A 24,286-nucleotide genomic window follows, 5' to 3' on the forward strand; every position below is an offset into this window, starting at 1 on the left:
CTTTCTGTGCCACAACTTCCCCCACCCCCACCCGCAGATTCTACACACGGCACCTGACTTTGACACAGGGTGTGTGGTTAGGGTATGCACTCACACCCCAGTTTGCAAGGAGGCAGAGGCCACCAATGGAAGCTTGTCCCCTGGCTGCTGGCAAGCTTCCTTCAAGTATATATATACACACATACATACATACACTTATGGTATATAAGTATTATTATTATTATTAGTAGTAGTAGTAGTAATGCACATGACTTACTTCAAAGCTCCTTGTAAATATATGGCAGGAGAAAATCATGAGCAAAGATAAGTTTTTACAAGAAACTGAAGATTAGTACCTCTCACACACACAAGACTGGCCAGCTTTAAAAACAGCTATTCCCACGAGGGGAGCCTAGTCCGATTTCAGATGATTGTGGGAGCCGAGCTCGGTGGCCTCTCGGTGGTTAACCCGCCTAAGTACCCCTCCCCTTAAACCGGGTTTGCGAGCAAGCGCTCTGCAAACCTGGTTTTTCTGGTCGTGAGTAGACCCCTGGAGGGGGGGGCGAAAAGCTGCCTCCCGGCTCCGGGGGTCTCTCCAGTATGCCCTGCGCGCTTGCGCTGGGCATACTGGAGCTTCTGGGGGTTGAGTGGCCCCTGAACTCCCCAGCCCCCGCCAGCTCCATCATGGAGCCGGCAATTGTGTGGGTGGCCAATCCAGCCGCTCAGGGGTCCCGCCCTGCTCATGTGTGGGGAGAGTGGGCTTAGCCCGCTCTGCCTGCTTCCCTTCCCAAACCGGGTCTCACTGATCGTGAGACCCAGCTCAAACTTGGCAAGTCCTGCCTCACAACTATTATTGGGTTAAGGAGTTGATCAACTTTAGTGAAAACACTTAGCGCCTTTAATCTTAAAGAGGACAGAGGACAAGTGAGCTACTCTGCAAATAGCTTGCAGGCAAATAACTCTTGTGTGTTGTTTAAAAGGTTTGCTTTTCATATTCATGGAGAACCTTGATTTTAAGGCTTCTGGCCAAATAGCCACCCGGCTTCTGGCCAAATAGCCACTCCTAAGAACGCCACTGGCAGCATAATGTAATGCTCTGCCCAGGGACTCAGAACTAGTGTGGGGGGACATAGTCAGCATATTGAAAGGGGGCTGCGTGGCCCCTCTCCCATTCCTTCTCTATTGGTGAATGAAGCACCAACTGGTTGCTTTTCTCTCTCCCTCGCACAGCACTTAGAGGGTAAAGTTGCATGTTGTAACCATGGTTTGGACTCCACATTTAATGTACCATCTGGTACCCAGAGGGTTACCATCTGGTCCAGTTTTGTTGGATGGGTTTCAATTAGTGGTGCCCAAAGATGTGGACATATTTAGTCAAATTCAGCCGGCCACACACAATCTTGACCCTTCCTCTTCATGGCTTATTAAAACTAGCATGGAGAGGATCTTAAGCTGGATCCAGCAGATTGTAAATGAGGGAAGGTGTAGTTCAAGCATTGTTGAAGGAAGCTATCATTTGACCACACATACAGAAACCTAGTCTGGACCCTGTGGATGATAACAACTATAGGCCTATGGCCAATATCCCCCTCCTGTGTTTGGGTGTGTGGATGACTAGCTCCAGACACTTTTGGAGGAAACTGATTGTCTAGATTCATTTCAGTTGCAATTCAGGCCTAGTTTTGAAATAGAAACTACCTTGATTGCCCTGTGGCATGACCTCTGGTGAGCAAAAGTCGGGGAGAGTGAGACCCTGATTATCTTGGATCTCTCAGTGGCTTTTGATACCATCAACCATGGTCTCCTTTAAAATGATTGTCTGGGTTGCAAATGGAAGGCACCTCTCAGTGGTGGTTCTGCTTCTATCTGGATGGCCATTACCATGGTGGTGCTGGGGGATTACTGCTGAACTCCTTGGCAGTTGTGCTTTGGGGTTCTGCAGGGTCCTAGTCTTTCCCCCATGTTTTAACATCTACATGAAACTACTGGGAAAGGTCATCTGGAGACTTGTCTTGAGGTATCATCAGTATGCAGAACACTCAGCTGTATCTCTCTCACACATCAGATACAGATGAGGTAATGGCTGTTCTTGGGTGCAGTAATTGTTGTTACTTTTGTTGTTACTGAGACAGAAATCTGTGGGGAAGAAATCTGTGGGGATGCCTCAAACCCAACCTTGTTCAGGGAGTTGTCTGCATCAGGGACAGGCTCCGGAATCAAGACTACTTCACCCCGAGACTCCCCAGTGTGCGGCTTGTGGGTCATGACCCCTTCATCTTGGGACTCTTCAGTATCTGACTCAAGGTTCATGACAGTAATGGACAATGGCTCAATCCAGACAACACAGAAGTATTGCTGCTTGGTGGTTCATCTGTCTGGGTGAGTGATATTCAGCCTGTTCTAGATAAGAACATAAGAACAGCCCTGCTGGATCAGGCCCAAGGCCCATCTAGTCCAGCATCCTGCTTCGCACAGTGGCCCACCAGATTCCGCTGGAAGCCACAGGCAGGAGTTGAGGGCGTGCCCTCTCTCCTGCTGTTACTCCCCCCCAACTGGTACTCAGAGGCATCCTGCCTTTGAGGCTGGAGGTGGCCTGTAGCCCTCCAACTAGTAGCCATTGATAGACCTCTCCTCCATGGAGTTATCCAAACCCCTCTTAAAGCCATCCAGGTTTTTGGCTGTCACCATCCTGTCACCATCCAGGTTTTTGGCTGTCATCATCCTGTGGCAGAGAGTTCCACAAGTGGATCACGTGTTGTGTGAAACAATACTTCCGTTTGCTGGTCCTAGACCTCCTGGCAATCAATTTCATGGAGTGACCCCTGGTCCTAGTGTTGTGTAAAAGGGAAAAGAATTTCTCTCTCTCCGCTTTCTCCACACCATGCATGATTTTATAGACCTCTATCATGTCTCCCCGCAGTCATCTTTTTTCTAAACTAAAAAGCCCAGGTGTTGTAGTCTTGCCTCATAAGAAAGATGCTCTAGGCCCCTGATCATCTTGGTTGCCCTCTTCTATACCTTTTCCAGTTCTACAATATCTTTTTTAAGATGTGGTGACCAGAATTGTATGCAGTACTCCAAGTGTGGTCGCACCATTGTTTTGTATAAGGGCATGATAATATTAACAGTTTTATTTTCAACCCCCTTCATAATGATCCCTAGCATGGAATTGGCCTTTTTCACAGCTGCCGCACATTGAGTCGACACTTTCAATGAGCTGTCCACCACGACCCCAAGATCCCTTTTTTGGTCAGTCACTGACAGATCAGATCCCATCAGCATATACTTGAAGTTGGGGTTTTTCGTCCCAATGTGCAAAACCTTACACTTGCTAACATTGAACCGCATTTGCCATTTTGTCGCCCACTCCCCCAGTCTGGAGAGATCCTTTTGGAGCTCCTCACAATCTGTTTTGGATTTCACTACCCAGAAGAGTTTGGTGTCATCTGCAAATTTGGCCACCTCGCTGCTTACTCCTGCTTCTAGATCATTTGTGAATAAATTAAAAAGGGTCCCAGTACGGGTCCCTGGGGGACCCCACTTCTTACTTCCCTCCATTGTGAAAACTCTCCATGTATACCTACCCTCTGTTTCCTGTCTTTCAACCAGTTAGCAATCCACACATGTACTTGTCCCCTTATCCCATAACTGCTAAGTTTCCTCAGGAGTCTTTGATGAGGAACTTTGTCAAAAGCTTTTTGGAAGTCCAGGTAGACTATGTTAACTGGATCACCTTGATCCACACACTTGCTGACACTCTCAAAAAACTCCAAAAGGTTGGTGAGGCAAGATTTACGTTTGCAGAAGCCATGCTGGCTCACTCCCAGCAGGGCCTGTTCTTCTATGTGCTTTAAAATTTTATCCTTGAGGATGCTTTCCATCAATTTGCCTGGAAAGGACGTTAGGCTAACTGGCCTGTAATTTCCCAGATCACCCCTGGACCCCTTTTTGAAAATTGGTATTACATTTGCTACTCTCCAGTCCTCTGGTACAGAGCCAGATTTGCGGGATAAGTTATATATTTTAGCAAGGAGGTCGGCAATTTCACGTTTGAGTTCTTTGAGGACTCTTGGATGGATGCCATCCGGCCCTGGTGATTTGTTAGCTTTCAGTTTTTCCAGACAGTTTAAAACATCATCTCTTGTCACTTCTATCTGACTCAGCTCTCTAGCCTCCATCCCTAAAGAGCCTGGTTCATCAACAGGTATATACACAGTATCCTCTGCCGTGAAGACAGACACAAAGAACTCATTCAGCTTCTCTGCAACCTCCATATCCTCCTTAATAATCTCTTTCACTCCCTCATTGTCTAATGGTCCAACCACCTCCCTGGCAGGTTTCCTGCTTCTGATGTATTTAAAGAAGTTTTTGTTATTCCCCTTGATACTTTTGGTTAAATGTTCCTCAAAATCCTTTTTTGCCTCCCTTATTGTCACCTTGCATTTCTTTTGCCAGAGTTTGTGTTCCTTTCTGTTCTCTTCATTTGGAAGGAATTTTGGAAGGAAGTCTTCTTCCCTTTTATGGATTCCTTGACGGTACCTGTTAGCTGTGCTGGCATCCTCCTGGACTTAGTGGTACCTTCCCTCCTTTTGGGTATGCAATCTAACTGGGCCTCTAGTATTGTGGTTTTGAGTAAACTCCATGCATTCTGGAGTGAAGTGACCCTCCTGATTTTCCCTTTCAGCTTTCTTTTCACCATACTCCTCATTTGGGAGAAGTTTCCTCTTCTGAAATTCAAAATGTCCGTGTTAGACGTCCTTGGTGATTCTCTCCCCACTTGTATGCTGAATTTGATGGCACTATGGTCACTGTTCCCCAAAAAGGTCAATGACACTGACATCGTGCACCAGGTCCTGAGTGCCACTCAGAATTAAGTCCAAGGTCGCCTTCTCTCTGGTTGGTTCCATGACCAACTGTTCTAGGGCACAGTCATTTAGCGTATCTAAAAATTTGACCTCTTTGTCCTGACCTGACTGTGAATTTACCCAGTCTATGTGTGGGTAATTGAAGTCACCCATAATTACAGCCCTGCCTCTCCTTGATGCCTCCCTGATTTCCTCCTGCAACTCCCAGTCACTGTCGGCATTTTGATCCGGAGGGCGATAGCATGTCCCCAGTAGCACATTCCCTTTCAGGCCTTGTATTGTCACCCACAGGGTTTCTGTGGAGGACTCCAGTCCACCTAGGTTTTCTAGCTTGTTAGATTCTATCCCTTCTTTAACATACAGTGCTACCCCTCCTCCAAGGCACCCCTCCCTGTCCTTTCTATAGAGTTTATATCCAGGGATAACAGTGTCCCACTGGTTCTCACTGTTCCACCATGTTTCTATTATGCCCACTATATCTGTTTCTGCGTTAGCCACCAAGCACTCCAGCTCACCCATCTTGGCTCGGAGGCTTCTGGCATTGGCATATGAGCATCTGTATGTTGAATCTCTCACCTGATGTGTGCTATTATTTTGACTCTTTGACCTGCTGGCACAGGCTCCCGTCTGCTCTTATGAGGTTCTGCTCTGTCCCCTTCTCTTTTATCTGAATCCTTTGCACCCGCACACTTTATGGGATGGCTTTTGCCACATGGGATACTGCCCAGCTCCCATCGGCTGTTCCCCAGGCGTCATTTTAAAAGCTGCTCTGCAACCTTTTTGATTTTAAGTGCCAGCAGTCTGGTTCCATCTTGGTTCAAGTGCAGCCCGTCCCTTTTGTACAGGCCTTGCTTACCCCAAAAAGCATCCCAGTGCCTAACAAATCTAAACCCCTCCTCCTGGCACCAGCGTCTCATCCACGCATTGAAACCCCTCAGCTCTGCCTGTCTTACTGTACCTGCGCATGGAACAGGTAGCATTTCTGAGAATGCTACCTTGGGGGTCCTGGACTTCAAAATGCTACCTATCAGCCTAAATTTGGCTTCCAGGACCTCCCGACTACATTTCCCCACATCATTGGTGCCGACATGCACCACAACAGCTGTCTCCTCCCCAGCACTGCCTAAGAGCCTGTCTAGACACTGCATGATGTCCGCAACCTTCGCACCAGGCAGGCAAGTCACCGTGTGGTCAACATGCGGGTCACAAACCATCTCTCTATACCTCTAATGATCGAATCACCCACTACAAGGAGGCCCCCACCTGCCAGAGGAGTATCCCCCATGCGAGAGGAGTTGCATCCCCCCGAATGACCAGGTTCACAATCTGGGGGTGTTCATTGATCCAGCGTTGTCACTAGAGGCTCAAGTGGCCTCTGTGGCTTGGAGTGCATTTCATCAGTTTCATGATAAGGTCCATTTGGACAATGATCATTGGGCTGAGGCAAATAATCATGGTGTGTGTGTGTGTGTGTGTGTGTGTGTGTGTGTGTGTGTGTGTTGGTGATTATAGATGGGATGACAAAGGTTTGTTGACACAAATGGCCTATCGGGTAATGTGAGAGCCAGGTGATTGGCTCATGGTCTCTCTAATTGGTCCAGATACCACAAACACTCTAAGGTGTGCCTTTTCTATTGGGAGGGAAAAAATGCCCCTGGGGGCTGAGTGCACATGCACAACTGTTCTTCATGGGCATCTGCACAGCCACACCCTGCCAGCACCAGGGATGTTTTTACTTGTCACAGGATTGCACCTCTGGCATGCTGCTGCTTCTGCACCATGGGAAGCTCTCCCAGGTGCATACACAGCTGGGCCGCTGCTCCTCCCCCACCCCCAATGATCAGCAGGTGGGCCGGGGCAGACTGGCCGAGTCAGAGTACTGTACATATGTGCTCCTCCCTCCTCCCTGCCTACTGGGGCCAATGGGAAGCTGATCATGAATCAATGGAACAGAACTGCAGGATCACATGATCAGGATCATGACAGGATCAGGGATCAGGACTGCGGTGTGCTTTCTTGCTGAAAGCCTGTTGTTCCAAAATAAACGGCGCTTTGCCCCAAGTGGGAAAACTTATAGGCATGCAGAGGCTTTTTATTGCTACAAAGAGGAAATACTTGAATTGGCAAGTAAGTGGAAGAGCTCCCAAATATCCCATGGTGTAGAAATGTTTTTTAAAACTATGTCCTGTGGCTGAAGTTTTAGGGGAAAGTGCTTGACAGTATTTTTTAAGGGAACTGGGGATTGAATTTTATTCACATCTATCTACATTCCAAAATATATCATTCTGGAGGTGGAGAAATCACACCTGGGAATGACAAGGTTTGTAGTTTAGCCACAAAGATATCACCAAACTGGGTGATATCTTTACTTCTTTTTATAAACAAGAAAGTTGTAATAAGTATTGTAAATCATGGTTTGTTTGACCTTTAAGAAATAGGAAAGAAGATAGGAATGGTAGAGATACTTGATTTTAACAGGAATGTTAGGAACAGGAAATTACAGTGGTTAGCAAGCATCTGTGCTCTGGCCCAAATAATGCTCAGTCAGCATTCTACAAAAAACTAATGGATGCAATGGAGACAGATTATTTTGGCAGGCATTTTTATGACAGACAGAATTAGGATGTTGATCAAATGATAATGTTTCTACAGGGGTTTCTTCTAAAAATAATGCCCCAAAGGTTTCCAGCTTTCCCCAAGCATGTTCTGGTGTTTTGTTTTGTTTTGATTTTAAAAAGTGGATTGCAGCTTATCCTGTGGTGGGCATGGGCAGGGGGTGGGTGGCAAAAGGCCTTTAGGTCCAGGCTCCAAAATTACTAGGTGTACCTCTGGCCAGCATGGTGTAGTGGTTAGAGTGCTGGACTAGGACTGGGAAAAATGAACTCAAATCCCTGCTCAGCCACAAAACTCACCTGCTTTGGGCTCCTTGAGGGAAGAGTGGGATATAAATGTAAAAATAAGTATAAAAATAAATATGATGCATCCACCCACCCACTTGGAGAATTTAATAAATCTTGGAGAGACTGGGGCGGAAACTGAATCCTGAAGAATGACAACTCTAGCAACACATGGGGGAGTGGGGCATCCCCAAGAGTCAAATATAGGGGCAGTGATTTACCAGGGGCAAATTCTAGAAAACAGGATCTGTCCCTGGTAAATAGAGACAGTTGGAGGCTATGCTAGGCGTACATAGTAACTCAGCTATGCTATGCTAACTTTATGCATGTGTAAGCTGGATACTGGTATGACTGGCCGTTGGATTACTCTGTCTGGGGTGGGTGTTCTGCATTCCTTTTGAATAATTGTAATGATATGGGTTTTGTATTGTTTGTCTAGTATTCTTTGCGTTGTTACTGATTGTTTTGGATACCACAAATGGTAGAAAGGTGGCATGCCCATTTAAATGAATAAATACTCTTAGTGCAGTTACTCTTCCAATGTAAGCAGAAGGGAATATATTCCAGTGGACATGATTAGTAAAGCAGCATCCTTGAATTATTCACTGAGGCTATTCACACAAAGCGTGCAAAACCAGGCTAAGGGAGCCCAGTCCATTTTTGCATGCTCGTGTGAACCACCGGGATCACACCCGATCACAGTGGCTACACGGCAGCAAATCCATCTACTGAGCCACCCAGTTAAATGAGGTTAAGCGTGCGAGTACTCTCTTAACCTCATTTTTAAAATCATGTGTCCGCCGTGGCTGCTTGCAGCCATGGCAGGCACACTTGGTGGTGGTGGTGGGGGATCCCAGTAATCCCATCCGCATGGTGCATTATTTGGGCTACAGGGAGCTGCTGCTCGTCTGGGCGGGCAATCTGCCTGCCCAAGGACTAGTGTGTACAGCTAGTCTTGTGGTAGCATGCATGACTTGTCCCCCTAGCTAAACAGGGTCTGCTCTGGTTGCATTGGAATGGGAGACCACATGTGAGCACTATAAGATAGTGCTCACTTAAGGGATGGAGCCGCTCTGGGAAGAGCATCTAGGCTCCCAGTTCCCTCCCTGACATCTCCAAGATAGGGCTGAGAGAGATTCCTGCCTGCACTCTTGGAAAAGCCACTGCCAGTCTGTGAAGACAATACTGAGCTAGATAGACCAATGGTCTGACTGGTATACAGCAGCTTCCTATGCTCCTATGGCTTCAAGCTGACAACCCACAAGCACTTCTCACGGATCACTTTATCATGAGATTTTTACAACTACTGATGGATTTTCATACATTGAGGCTGTACACACGATCCGTGTGTAGAGCCTAGCTGGGATCTGTGGGGAGAGCGGGCTTAGGCTTCTCTCCCCACAGATGGTCAAGGAGCTTGCCCTGAGCAGCCAGATCAGCTGCCCACACGATTACCGGCTCCGTCACAGAGCCGGTAGGGGCGGTGGGGATCGGGGCCGCCCGGCCCCCAGAAGTCCCAGGATTCCTGCATGAGAGTGTGGGGCATCCCGGGGAGACCCCCAAGGCCAGGAGGCTTGTTGTAGCCTCTCAGTCGGGTTACCGTGGTGCGGAGCAGCGCCACGGCAGCACACGATCAACTAAACAGAGTTAGCGGAGCACTCACTCCGTTAACCTCATTTAAGGAAGGGGTATTTTGTGAGGTTTCCTTCTGGGAGCTGTGTGGCTCCTGAAGCAGCATACGACCAGGAGGGACTGGGCTAGGCTCTCTTAGCCCAGTTCCTCCTGGTCGTGAGAATAGCCTCATTAAGTAAAACAGACCCCTGAAAGATAGTGCACTTCCAGAATTGTGGGTATCTCCCATAGTCACACTGCATAGGGGTGCTTTACAACATGGATATATTCAAACTACATGACGATGCATCTAACATCACACATAGCTTTGTCACAGACATACACAAAACTCCAATTAGTATGTGTGAATGGCCCTCATATTAAATAGTACTATTTGGGATGTTATGGCATGCAGAATGGTCAAAGCATTTCACATACATTTTCTTTTAATCCTTACAACAATGCTGTAAGTTGGGTGAGCATTATTATTGCCAAATTGCAAATTGGGGAAGCTGTGAGTGGCTTGCTAAAGCCTCCTGGTGGGCAGAGGCAACACTGATAGTGAGGAGGTCCTGATTCAGAGCTCAGTTTTTTTTAGCCACTATGCTATAGCAGTTTACAAAAAAAGTTTGGATACAAATCCATTTGAACAACCATTAATTTATGTTAATGAATGTTTTATCTGAGGCAGATCCTTCTGTTTCTTGTTCCTTCTGTTCCACATTTTCTGTGTGCATATCTTTGACACTGCTGTATGGACCTGGGTTTCAAATTACACAAGAACAACCCTGCTGGATCAGGCCCAAGGCCCATCTAGTCCAGCATTCTGTTTCGAACAGTGGCCTACCAGTGGCCTCTGGGAAAGCCACAGGCAAGAACTGAAGGCATGCCCACTCTCCTGCTGTTACTCACTTGCAACTGGTAATGAGAGGCATCTTGCCCCTGAAGCTGGTGGCCTATAGCCCTCAGATTAGTAGCTATTGTAGGGGGTTTGCGGGGAGAGCGGGCTTAGCCCGCTCTCCTCACAGATGAGCAGTCAGTCTGCTCCGGGTGGCCGCAGAGGCCGCCCACACAACTGCTGACTCCATCATGGAGCTGGCCGGGGAGTTTGGGGGCCGTGTGGCCCCCGGAAACTCCAGCATGCCCTGCGTGAGTGCACAGGGCATGCTGGAGAGACGCCCTAGCTGGGAGGCTGCTTTTGAGCCTCCCGGTCGGGGGGGGTCTCCTCGTGAGTAGCCATAGCAGCCACCCACACAACTTCTGGCTCTGTCATGGAGCCAGCTAGGGCTGGGGAGTTTGAGGGGCTGTGTGGCCCCCAGAAGCTCCAGCATGCCCTGCACGAGTGCGCAGAGCATGCTGGAGAGACCCCCAAGCCAGGAGGCTGCTTTTAAGAAGCTTCCCGGTCGAGGGTCTCCTCGTGAGTAGCTGAGGCACGGAGCCGTGCCGCGGCAACTCACGAGCAGAAAAAACAGGTTTGCGGAGCGCTCGCTCCGCAAACCTGGTTTAAGGGGAGGGTTACTTTGGCGACTTAACCGCCTGGAAGCCATCGGGCTCGCCTGTGAGCCCGGTGGTTCCCACGATCGGGCGAAATCGGGCTAGGCTCCCCTAGCCTGATTTCACCTGATTGTGGGAATAGCCTCTTAGATGGACCTGTTCTCCATGAATTTATCTAAATCCCTTTTAAAGCCATCCAGGCTCTTGGCTGTCACCACTTCCCATTGCAGAGAATTCCATAGGTTGTTTCTGCATTGTGTGAAAACGTACTTCCTTTTGTTGGTCCTAAATTTCTTGGCAATCAGTTTCATTGGATGACCCCTGGTTCTAGTCTTGTGCGAGAGGGAGAAAAATTTATCTCTATCCACTTTTTCCACCCCATGCATGATTTTATTGACCTCTATCATGTTTTCTCTCAGTCTTTCCCCTCCCTAAAGTAAAAAGCCTCAGGTCTTTCCTCATAAGGAAGGTGGTCTAGGCCCCTGATCATCTTGGTTGCCCTCTTCTGCACCTTTTCCAGTTCTACAATATTCTTCTTAAGATATGGTGACCAGAACTGTACACAGTACTCCAAATTTGGCTGCACCATAGATTTATATAAGGGCATTATAGTATTTGTTTGTTTATTTATTACATTTATATACTGCCCCATCCAAATGGTTCTGAGTGGTGAACAACAATAAAAATAAAACCCACAGATCAATCCATTTAAAAAACAATCATTACAGAACAGTATAAAACCATTAACAATTAAAACATTTAAAACAGTTTTAAAAACCCTGGAAGGCCAGCCAAACAGATAGGTTTTAAGGGTTCACCTGAAAACCAACAATGAACTCCAACTACGGATTTCTGCTGGGAGTGCATTCCATAGCCCAGGAGCAGCTACAGAGAAGGCCTGGCTGAGTCGCCACTAGGCAGACATACAGGTGGTAAGGAGATAGATCTCCTCAGATAACCTTATTGTGAGGTGGGGATCATGCAGAAGAAGGCGCTCTCTAAGGTAACCCAGACCCAAGCCTTAGAGGGCTTTAAAGGTAATAACCAGCACTTTGTATTTTGCCCTGAAACATATTCTCATGATTGCAGAAAACCGGGCTAGCCGAGGCTAGCCTGATTTTCTGTAATCGTGAGAACCACCAGGCTCGGCTTCAAGCCCGGTGGTTCTAGAGCAGGTCCTCTCAAGTACCCTTGCCCTAAAACCGGGTTTGTGGAGCGAGTGCTCCGCAAACCAGGTTTTCAAGATTCTGAGTAGCCCCGGCACGGCTCTGTGCTGCACCTACTCACGAGGAGACCCCCGAAGGGGAGGCGAAAAGCCACCTCCCAGCTCCAAGAGTCTCTCCAGTATGCCCTGCACACTCGCTCAGGGCATATTGGAGCTTCCGGGGGCCACACGGCCCCCGAGCTCCCCAGCCCCTGCCGGCTCCGTCACAGAGCTGGCAATTGTGTGGGCGGCCAATCTGGCCACCCAGGGCTCCCGCCGCGATCGTGTGCAGGAAGAGTGGGCTTAGCCCACTCACCTCGCAAAAGAAGCAAAAGTGGGTCTCACTGATCGTGAGACCCGCCTCAATGGCAGCCAGTGCAACTGTTTTAAAACATGCATAATATGGTCTCTCGGGGTTGCCCCAGAGACCAGTCTGGCTGCCGCATTTTGAACTAATTGAAGTTTCTGTACAATTGAAGTTTCTGCTCCGTTGTACACTACGTACAAAGGCAGCCCAACGTAGAGGGCATTGCAATAGTCAAGCCTGGAGGTTAGCAGCTGATGCACCACTGTTTTGAGGTCATCTTCTTCAAGGAATGGATGCAGTTGGAGAATCAGCCAAAGCTGGTAGAAAGCACTCCTGGCTACAGCCTCCACCTGAGATACCAGGGTGATGCCTGGGTCCAGGAGTACTCCCAACCTGTTCCTCCTGGGGAAGTGTAACCCTGTCCAGCACAGGAAGATCTAACTCATCCTTCAAATTCCCTCATCCTACAATGAGCACCTCCATCTTGCTTGGATTCAGTTTCAGTTTGCCTCACCCAGCCTGTTACTGCCTGTAGGCAGACATTTAGGGAATGAATGCCATTTTGTGATAATGAGGATGACATGGAGAAGTAGATTTGGGTGTCATCAGCATACTTATAACACCCAGTACCAAATTTCCTGATGACCTCACCCAGCGGTTTCATGTAAATATTAAAAAGCTTTGGTGACAGAATGGAGCCCTGAGGGACTCCATTTAACAGCTCCTTTTTGAGGAGCAACTGTCACCAAGCTCCATCATTTCAAATCTACCAGCAAGATAGGTGTGGAACCACCGCAAAGCAGTGCCCCCTATCCCCAGGTGATCCAAAAGGATACCATGGTTGATGGTATCTCACGCCACCAAGAGATCCAGAAGAACCAGCAGAGTCACACTCCCTCTGTCAATTCCCCTGTAAAGGTCATCCATCAGGCCAACCAAGGCTGCCTCAGCCCCATAGCCAGCTCTAAAGCCAGTTTCAAATGGGTCTAGATAATCGGTTTCCTCCAAAACTGCCTGGAGCTGGTCGGCCACCATCCTCTCAATCCTCTTGCCCAGCCAAGCAAGATTGGAGACTGGCCTATTAACTATAATTAGCAGGGTTTTTCCCCAACCCTCTTCCTAATTATTCCAAGCATGGAATTGGCCTTTTTCACAGCTGCCACACACTGAGTACAATATGCTATCTTTTCCCAGGGTGCCAAATAATCTATTTTTAGAGAAATGATATAACATAATTTATTTTTATTTATTTAATGGATTTTTATACCGCCCCAAACCAAAGTCTTGGTTGACTAATGAACTGAGCTATGAATCAGCAAATCCCTGTTTCAAATTTGCCCTGAACTTACTAGGTGGCCTTAGAATAGCTCCTCTACCTCTTAGCCCCCCATTTACAATATGGGGAGAATAACAGTATCGGCTGACATCTTAACTAATGAAATGCCGGTGCTTGTGAAATGTGCTTGGGCTGTGAATGAGTCCCCAACTAAGTCAGCACCAGCACTCATGGTTGCGGGCCGGGGGGCGGGGGGGGATTTTGACAACTTCCACTTCCTCTGAAAGCCTGCTATGTCACTCAAAAATATATCTGTGAGGGTCGCACTGCCTTCAGGTATGTCTTTAAGGTGACAGAGAGGACCTCTAGGTGACGTTTCTGAAATCCACGCTCGTGCAACATCAGGAGCTTTCCCAGATAGCAGGGTTTACTGCAAGGCTTTAATATGAGTTCGCATTTGCTAAAAAGAAACCAAGAAAACACAACCCCAACCCTGATGCAAAAAGTGGATTTTTTAACCTCACATAAATATTGGGCTACATTCTAATGTGCAGTGAAAACCCCAAATTGTGTGTGAAGTGCTCCCTGGTAGCTTGCAGGCACCTGAGGGTAAATCTTGCCAATATGTGAATGTACACCCACAATTCTGGAGGAGATACAAATGAAAAATTGGGTGTGGAAAACTTCCAGGATTTTGTTAGGATGTCGGCCACTTAGCTTACAGTGTTGTTGTCAGAATTACACCAAGATAATATATATTAAATGTTATGAACACTTGAACCTTCTAGAAAAATGCCAGGAATTATCATTATCACATCTATACCAACATTTTTTAAAAATCATTTAACAAACCAGTACAACCTATAGCCCCTCCCAATATAAAACCAAACCAGGCCCAAATGATATTTCAGCACTTCAGAGAATGCCTACTTTATTTCAAATGGCACTTCATTTTTTTAAATAGTTCATTTGACTCATTTGGAAGTTTTATGATTTAGCTGCCACAAAACAAACTGCTTGGAAATAAAACAAACACCCCAATAAACTTTGATTCTGGTCATTAGGGAGGCAGGGAGTCTCACTTTCCGGATGTTCATTCTATAGCAAAACAAGGCTGGCTTTGCTATAGAATAAACCAGGACAGCTTCCAGCAACATATTCCTTTCTGTATTTGATGCAGAAAGAAATGAAAAATACATCAGAATAATGAAGAATTATATTATCTAATAAACTTCACTCCCTCCCCAGGATAAAAATAGTGACCATCTCCCGCAAACACAGACTCATCGCTAGAGGGGGCTACGGCAGGCTTGCCCAGCCCCCCAGCTCCCATTTTTCTCTGCCCTCACATTTTACAAACTACTTTTAAAGAACTGATTGCTGTCTTTAAAAAGCCTGGTAAGCTGCCTCATACATGTTTGTGTGTCCCCCTCCCCCAAACCTTTCGGCGGGCGATGGGCTGCACAAAAGTCCATTCCGCATCATCTCTGTGCTCTCCTCCCACAGTAATAATTAGCAGCACTGGCACGTTTGTGTGTGTAAAACAGAGGGGAAAGACACACCCACGATAATGTTTCAATTATTATATTGCTTGCTGAAAAATATATCAAGACAACATAATGTTTGCATTTTTTAAAGTCTGAGAAATAGATTCTCTGTTTACTACTAAGTATAAAATTTAAAGTAAACTTGGGGCTATAAGAAAAGCCCTAAAAGATTAAAGGAAGTTGAGGGGGGTTTGTAGGTGGTGTTTTGTTTTTTTAAAAAATATGGATAAGCAAGCTGCATTTCCTGTCTTCTACTGTCCAATAATTATGAAAAACAGCTGAAGTGCTGACTAGATTCTGGCAAGGCAACACGGAGCAACGTGTGAAAAACAGAGAGCCTATTTGAGATCTCCTTCTCCAAAAGGTGATGGGGGTGGGGTGGGGGAAGGGACTTTATTTTGAAGAGCTCGTGTGGGATGGAAGCAATGCTGGAACTGTGACATCATCCTGCAGTCAGGGGCCAGAAGAAACAACTCTTTGCAGTTTGTGCAAGTCTGGTTTTCATTTACAGTTTGGGACGGGTCAGTCAGTGAGGAGGCCTTGATTGTAACACTGGAGACAATCCAGTTTTCAGCTGCATCTTCCACCAAGGCAGCTCACTTCACTGCTCCAGCCCAACTGGAAGAGTTGCAAGAAGTTGTTTTTGTTTTTTGTTTTTTTCTAATACCATTCAGAATCCCAACTTCCTCCCCTCACTGTGGAGAAAAGCACTGGGGGGGAAATAGGGAAGTTTCACTAAATGAAGAAATGAGTCCAATATGCAAATGATTCCATAAACAGGGTCCTGGAATTCCTAACGTTAGACTTACTCAGGGGTAAGTGTCCTTATTTTATTTGCATTGCAAAAGGGGTGGCTTTGGGGGAAGGCTGAAATTGAAACTTGGTGGATCGAGGCTGAGGAGTGGGAATAGCTGGGAGGCTGCAAGTGGTGCTTCTTCACATGATTGTAAACCTGAGTGGGACAGGGCCCTTCGTCAAGGTGACAGAGGACAGCAGACCGAAGTAGAGCTTTTCTTTGCGGACCGTGGATGATGGGCTGGTGGGTTTCTGTCCTTGGGGTGGGAAAGGATTCCGTGAGGGCTTTGATTTTTGAAAGGAGGACTGACAAAAAGTGATGGTGGTGGGGAACCTCTTTCTCCTCTCTGAAGGAGAATATTGCCATATGGTGCTCTTACCTCCAGAATGTGCATGTTTCCCTCTTGTGAATTCAGTTGGTATGTGCTCTCTGCCTTTGATAGCTCGTAGTTTTCTGTTTATTGTCAGATCAAGGGACCAGATTTGCCTTTGGGCTCCTAGGCAGTTATGTTTGGGATTATTTTGATCCCCTTGTCTTTATTAGTCTGAAAGCCATAATTTACTTTCTCTGGTTTTGGTACCTTCTGTGTTTGGGCTCTAAAACGTAAATAAATTATTATGGCTGTAATAGCACCGAGAGCAAGCAAGTGAGAAGTGGGGAAGGGATTTTGGTACGTTTACTCTGGAGAAGCAGATTCAAAATGCAGAGCGACTGATGTTTTATTTACAGTACAGTTTGGCGATGTCTTCGTGTTCTGCCTGTAGTTGTTCAAGAGACAACAGTACTGGACCTGCAATGTGCTGAAGTTCAGGAGATAATTCCTCAGAAAGGACCATGCTAGGTTCATTACCTAAGAGGTTTATTAAGCAAGACTGGCCTGCAGTCCTTGGGAAGTGGAGGTCACCCTAGAATGCCTGGTTCTTTTAGGAAAACTTGTATTAGGTGTTGCCTCTGCTCCAGAAAGCAGCTGCTGATGTACAAAGGTTTTCTTGGTGGGGCAAAGTCCAGACATTCTACAACAGCAGCTGTGTGAAGGGGTCCCTGGGGAAGAGACTGTGCCAGGTTCAGTGCTGGAGAGTAAAATTCTAGTGCACAGATGGGATATACAGAGCAAAAGCTGAGCTGCAGCTGTGTGTCTTGTCCTGTTCTATGGATCAGCAAGAGTAGTGAAAGCTTAAGCCAAATGTACCATGAGCATTCCTTGCTAAAAGGGCAAAGAGGTACCTTTCAAAGTGGTGATTCTTTTTATTTTTAGCAGGGGAGAGCAACTGGCCCCATTCAGTCCACAGCATTCTTCCAGTAGTTGTTGCTGGTGTCTACCTGGTGTTTCTGTTTGGACTGTGAGTTCTTTGGGGACAGGGAACCATCTTCTCATTATTCTCTTTCTATGTAAATTGCTTTGAAAACATTTTCTTCAAAAGTGGTATATAAATAACAGCAGCAGCAGCAACAGCTTGGGTCTCTATAGGAGTGGCCCATAGGGGTGGGGTGGGGATGGGGGTAAACAAGCTGCATGTGCACATTGTCAGCACATTCACACAAGATTGTTTGTCATGTGATTAGGTGGTGTTTATCATCATCATGATTATCCTTATTGCACAAAGAAAAAGTCTCAACATGAGAATATGAATATATCAATATGATGCATATCTATATACCACTTTTCAACAAAAGTTCCCAAAGCAGTTTGCATAGATATGAATGGATTAATTCATTAATTAATAGACTCCATGTCCTCAAAGGGCACACAAACTAAAAAAGAGAGACACACCCTTTGACTGATGAAGGAAAACTTTTCATCACAGGTCAGTGTTGACCAGGGGTGCACAATTCAAATGCCTTTGTGGGCTGGAATCAACCATGACTTGGTGTGTGGGGGCCAAGGCTAATTTTCAGGACATTCATTATTACATTAAACTTATTTAAAATATTAATGAAAGTGAAAGGACACAGGGTTGGAGTCTGGGCTAAAACTGCGGGGAAAGAGGGATGGTGTCAGTAGTGGGCTCCAGCCCAGAGGTGGGGGACATTTGGTCTCAAGTCGCCAAGGACAGCCCAAAAACTCTTCAGTAGTTCCTGCTGTTGCTACAGGATGTTCCTATCTGGGGCCAGATCTGGTCCCCAGGCCTTATGTTGTGCAGGCCTGATGTAGACTGTCCTCTTTCCCTACTGACATTGGTGCTGTGCAGAGCTCTAGTCATACCTGTGGGTTTCTGATTAGCACTTAAATTGTGTGTTTTTCCAAACCTTTTTAAAATGCAGATACTGTATCAGAATTTAATAATGGATACTGAAAGCTCAAATTTAAGTGGTGAGTTTAGGGAGTAAGTAAATTGGTTTACTTTGACCAATTAGGGCATTGGTCAAAGAATGAAACTCAAAGTCTGGCAGCAAACTCACATTTTAAACTGAAAAGCTAGATTTGAAATTTGAATTACTTGATTTAAAATATTAGCAATTAAGTGAAGTGCAAATGTAGGCAAACCACTCTCTCCACCCACTCTCTCTCTCTGTCTCTCTCTCCCCTCCATATGCTATTTGGCTTACCTAACATTAGTTAGGCCTACCTAACACCTCTGTTGTCAGGGTTACTGAGACAGCGTGAAGCACTTTGAACATTAAAAGCACTGACTGACATCCAGACTAGGACTATGGTGGTACAAAAGTGCTGTGCTGTTGCACAAGCATGGGAAGGGGCAATATTTTACTCTCTCCGCCTCCCTCTGAAGCCTACCGTGTATTACCAAAATATACCTCTCAGGGTTATGTGACCATCAGGGACATATTTTGTGACACACTATGGGCTTCCAAGGGAATGGGAGATTGTTGAAAACTTCCATTCCTCTACTTGCATGATGGTGCAGCTTTGGAACTCAGACTGTTGCATAAGTACAGTGTTAGTCTAGATGTCAAGCAGTGGGTTTTCTGTTTTCCTGTTACAATTTATAGTATAGTGTGTGGGTTGTGGCCCTGGCCCTGTAGAAAGCAGCTGAGAATGGCACAGAACTGGAACTCCACTGGTGTAAGTTTGTATCTCACTCTTCTATTCATGGCAAGCTTATGGTTCAAAGCTGGTGTGTCAGTTACAAACTACAATAGACTCCTTCTCCTAAACCACACTTTGAAGCTCTTCACACGATCCGTGAGAAGAGCTTCGTGCGGGTCTGTGTGGAGGGCGGGTTAAATTTCTCCTTCCTGCAGACCATCTTCCAGCCTTCCCTGGGTGGCTGGATTCAGAGGCGTATCTAGGGAAAATAGCGCCTAGGGCAAACACTGAAATTGCGCCCCCTGTCCAAGCATCTGACACCCATCTTTCAGATAACATTACCATAATATCAGCTCAAAAATACAAGTCAAGCTCATTAATCTTTTAATATTTCAAAAACTATTTAGCAGTGGACTTAGCCAGACCAAAAAATGCTGGAAAATGACAAATGTCAGTATGCAGGGGCCCATGAAATACCCAAATACTATGTGGAGGTGTACTTGGAAAACTAAACAGAAGTGCCTGTCTAATTCTCTACTATGCATTGTAGCATCACCATTACATAAGTTTTAAAAATCAATGGAGAATTTGACTTTTCCCAGATACTCTGAAGATAATTAAAGGATATGCAGAGTAAACTGTGTCACTGCTTGGAATATATTCTAGTATTTCAGAAAGACAGTTAAAATGAGAGAAAGAGAGCAAGAAACTCCCAGTGGGCCTTAATATTAAGGATTTCACACTGATTCAAAGACAAACTCACCATTAATAGCCATATTAGCAAGACATCACATTTAACTCACTTATAACAAGAAGCAAAGTAAGAGCAAATGAATACAATCCTAGCTCATAAGTGTCAGCTTATTATTCACAAGTCCTGATTCTCTGTACATAGTGCCAATCTGAATATGTGTACAGTGTCTTATATTATATTATTATTTTTACCTGTAGCCCCTTTGGGGGGCTTCCTAAAGGCTGGGTTTTTTTGCAAAAGTTCCCCTTCACCCCGCTGGCCTCTAGGGCCTCGCAGGGACCATTTAAGCATCTGCAGTGGCTGTTTTTAAAAATCTTTTTTTTAAGGCCACTGAAAACAAAATGGCCACCATGCATGCTCAAATGGCCTCTGCAAAGCCTGGCATGACCTAGGGCCTCACAGAGGCCATTTGAGCATGCACGGTGGCCATTTTGTTTTTGGCAGCCATTTTTTTAAAAAAATTAATTTTACAAAATGGCGCCCCCCTTCAAGTGGCGCCCGGGGCACGTGCCCTGCCTGCCCTACCCCTAGATACGCCCCTGGCTGGATTGGTCGCCCAGACAATTACCATCTCCATCTTGGAGCTGGTTGGGAGCTGGGAGGTTTGGGGGCCTCCCGGTTCCCAGAAGCTCCAGTGCATTACGGGGAGCCTCCTGATGCCAGTCAAGAGGCTACTTGTGTGTTGCTGCTATATGAAGTCGTGTTGCAGTGACACATGATCAATTAGCCCAGTTTTTTGGTGCGCTCATGCCCAAAACCCAGGTTAAGTGGCGGGCTAGTATACAGGGCTTGCCGCCGGGAGCTGCACGGCTCCCGGCAGTTCTCACGCACAGAGAAAACTTCACTGTTTGTGTGAATAGCTTCCTTGTGTGTCATGTTTGTTCATACTCAGTAGTTTTCTCTTGAAAATGGTGATCAGCATCTCCAAAGAGTATAGGTGCCCCAAGTGGAAAGCCATGGAATGGCAGTTTCCATTGTGTAATTTGATTGCTTTTATGGATGTCCATTATTAATATAAAGGAACCCTTTCTTTAACCTTCATAGACTCTAGTTCAGGGTAGGCAACCTTGGCTCTCTAGCTGTTGTTGAACTACAACTCCCATCATCCCCAGCCACAATAAGTTGTGGCTGGGGATGATTGGAGTTGCAGTTCAACAACAGTTGGAGGGCCAAGGTTGCCTGCCCCTGCTCTAGTGGATGAACAGTGTATTCATCCACTAGAAAAGGGGCAACAGTCTGGAACGCATGGAAGTTAAGGTAGAAACCTGTTGGCAGGAAGTCACTAAATGTATAACTGCCAAGGGTTTGGAAAGCTGGGATAAAGCTAAACCTGGGTTTCTCCTTTAGGAGATTTCTGTTATGACTAATCTTTGGAAAGGGCATGCGAAACTCTTTGTCATGTTCTTTAGTAGCACTCCCTTCCTGATCAGTTCCCTGGGTGAGAAAAATATTCCTGGCCAAAAATAGTTTCTCGACCTTCCCTCCAGTCCAATGCTGCTCCTCACCAAAACTGGAATGGCTCAAATCCAACTCATTCCAGTGGTTTCAGTGGGATTTGGATTGGAAGAGAAACTCAGCCAATTCATTTGTGGTTTTTTCTCCGCGGTGATTCATAAGCTCCTTATGAAACATTTTTAGGCCCAGGATACGGGACACAGGGACCCTTATAATTCCCCACTCATACTCTTCTAACCCCCAGGAATAGTCCCTATCATGTCGCCCTCAAACAGGCAGAACTAGCATCCCCCTTCCCCTCTCCAGCCCCCTACTTCTCACCCTGCCAAACTATTTGGCAGGCGAGGGAAATAAACCTCACATTGGACTTGCGGCCGACCCTCCTGGAGAGGCAAGTCTAGGGAATCCTTCTCACCTCTTCCACCTTCCCACAGGCGCTGGTGATTCATATCATCACTGTTTGTGGGTTAAAATTTTTAATCTGATGCCATTAACTCTTTGTAAATTTCTAAAATTTCAGGTTTTTTGGAATGAAAAAATTTCAGGCTTTTTGGAATGAAAACGGGTCAAGTTTAACAACCATTTCAGGTTGTTACTCAGTTTTATATATATTTTTAGTTACTCCTTGGCTCGTTTTAAATGACTCTGCCTCTTCATTTTATTTGCCATCTGGTTATATATTTGTTTCAACGTGCTGGTTCTGTACTGTTTATATGCCAGGCTCCGTGCTGTTTTAAATATGCTTATATTTAAATAAGCAGATACATGAAAACCAGCAATCTGGGAGGTTCAGATATTTCGTTTTGGTTTACTAAGCCAGAGTTTGTTCTCATGACTGACCTACCGCTCCTTCGATGTCCCTGCATGTGCCGGAGGATGTGGTAGGGAGGGCATGTCTCACAGGAACATAGGAAGTTGCCTTATATCGAGTCAGACCATTGGTCCATCTAGCTCAGTATTATCTACACAGACTGGCAGCAGCTTCTCCAAAACTGCGGGCAGGAGTCTCTCTCAGCCCTATTTTGGAGATGCTAGGGAGGGAACCTGGAACCTCAGATCCTCTTCTCAGAGCAGCCCCATCCCCTAAGGGGAATATTTTAAACTGCTAACACATGTAGTCTCCCATTCAAATGCAAACCAAGTCTGACCCTGCTTAGCAAAGGGGACAATGCATGCTTGTTATCACAAGATCAGCTCTCCACCCATCCTGGGCTTAGGGGTTTGTAGGAGCCGAGCAGGGGCGTAATGAGGCTGGAGTGGGCCCAGAGACAAAATTTTAAAATGGGCCCCTCGCTGATACACACACACTCACTTCACATGTGACTTGCCTCTGGGGGGGGCCTCGAGGCGTGGGGGAAGATTCTTATGCTTCTGCCTGCTCCAAAGCTCAGCAACATGACACAAGGAATGCATCCTCTCCTCCCTCCAAGGAGTTGGTTTTGTGGAGCGATTTCCAATCTTATCTTTTTGTTTGCTTTGCCACACTTTCTTGTATGATTTCTCTGTAGCTTGAGAAAGAAGAACACACTGAAGGAAAGCATTTATATTAGAGCTGCTGAGCGGCAAATGCCTTCCTCAGGCCCCCCTTTATAGTTGACAGCAGTCGTAACTCACACATGCAGTTCCTCTGGTCCCCTCATAGTTCATGATAAAGGATTGGTTTAGGCAATATGTCTGCTGGGCTGTCCTAAGTAAAAGGTGGAAGGGCATGAACATGCTAATCTCTCCCTGCTCTGGTGTGCCACCCTGCTGCCTAATGACAGAAGCTGCCTAATGCTCATCTCATGGGAGGAGAGATGGTCTTGTGGTAGCAAGCATGAATTGCTAAGCAGGATCTGCCTTGGTTTGCATTTGAATGGAAGACTACATGTGAGCACTGTGAGATATTCCCCTTAGGGGATGGGGGCGCTCTGGGAAGAGCATCTACATGCTTGCATGAAGAAGATCTCTTGTTCCCTCCCTGCTTCTCCAAGATAGGGCTGAGAGAGAAGCCTATTGGAGAAGCCACTGCCAGTCTGTGTAGACAGTACTGAGCTAGATAGACCAATGGTCTGACTTAGTATATGGCAGCTTCCTATGTTCCTATGACACTAGGAGCAGTTTGGATGAACTGCCCCCATGCCATTGGGCACAGTGGGTGGCTTGCTTGTTGCAGGGGAGGTGTTTGTGTCCACACTCCTTCCCCATTTGTCTGTCTGCATCAGCCCCTAGAATTAGCATTATATACTATGTTCTCTACAGGCCTGTGTTGGGCCTTGTACACCGTGCCTGATCCCATTGAGGAGTTGACACTTAAAGAGTGCCCAGCCACTTGTGTGCCTGTTTAAGCCTCCCTATGTGCCAGCTGAGAAGTGGGGGTAGTGCCCACTCAAATGTTAAACCTCCACACCCATCGGCTGGTGAGCAGGGAGGCTTAAAGTTTAAATGGCAACTTTCCCCACTTCCCAGCTGGTGTGTGGGGATGCATATAGAGGCGGTGTGAGTGGCCAGTAGGGATGTGCCTGAACCGGTCCAGAGGCCATTTTAGAAGCCTCCAAACAGGTTTGAACATGGTGTGGTCTGGTGGTTCGGGGCTGGGAGGGGGATCTCGCTTTAAGGGCGGGGGAACTTACCCCTCCCGCCACTTTCCCCCCTCCGGTGCTCCATTTTTGTGCAAAGTTTTTGGGGCGGTAGCTTTCCTCCCTGCCACCCCTGCCCCTGTTGTTTGCCAGAAATAGTGGAAGTATCCACTGCGCAAAGTGCCCGCCACCCTGCGCTCCCCCACCGCGCCCATTGCACATTGTGTGCGCACATCACGCATGCAACGTGTGACATGCGTGCGCGGCAGTGAGCCCATGCGCAGCAGTTACTTATGCTATTTCCAGCAAACAACGCTGCCATCCAAAAAACCTTGCACAAAAACGGAGTGCCGGAGGGGAAAAGCAGTGGGAGGGGTAAGTACACCCCTGCCCTTAAAGCGAGATCCCCTCCAGTGCCGAACCGCTCCTCCGTGGTTCCGTGCACATCCCTAGTGGCCAGATGCATCTCCCACTGTCTCTTTAAGCATCTTTGCACACCAGATGGAAAATGAGGAGAATCGTCACTCACCCTGCTTCCTAGCTGGAATGCAAGGATG

The 24,286-nt window shown here is 46.6% G+C and overlaps 2 protein-coding genes across 13 annotated transcripts in view; one reads left to right on the top strand and one right to left on the bottom strand.

Annotated features, from left to right (window-relative positions):
• MLPH (melanophilin) overlaps positions 1-24,286 on the bottom strand; it is a 214,227-nt gene that overhangs the window by 174,264 nt on the left and 15,677 nt on the right. The gene's annotated exons all lie outside the window — the stretch shown is intronic.
• COL6A3 (collagen type VI alpha 3 chain) overlaps positions 15,707-24,286 on the top strand; it is a 164,254-nt gene continuing 155,674 nt past the window's right edge. For 8 of the 12 annotated variants that reach the window (XM_053283097.1, XM_053283107.1, XM_053283096.1 and 5 more), the window contains exon 1: positions 15,707-15,995. The gene's annotated coding sequence lies outside the window, so the exon portion shown is untranslated. The remainder of the gene's footprint in view (positions 15,996-24,286) is intronic. The other 4 variants (XM_053283100.1, XM_053283104.1, XM_053283105.1 and 1 more) reach the window with 1 other exon arrangement.

The sequence above is a fragment of the Hemicordylus capensis genome, chromosome 1 (genome assembly GCF_027244095.1).
Source record: "Hemicordylus capensis ecotype Gifberg chromosome 1, rHemCap1.1.pri, whole genome shotgun sequence".
Lineage (NCBI taxonomy): Eukaryota > Metazoa > Chordata > Lepidosauria > Squamata > Cordylidae > Hemicordylus > Hemicordylus capensis.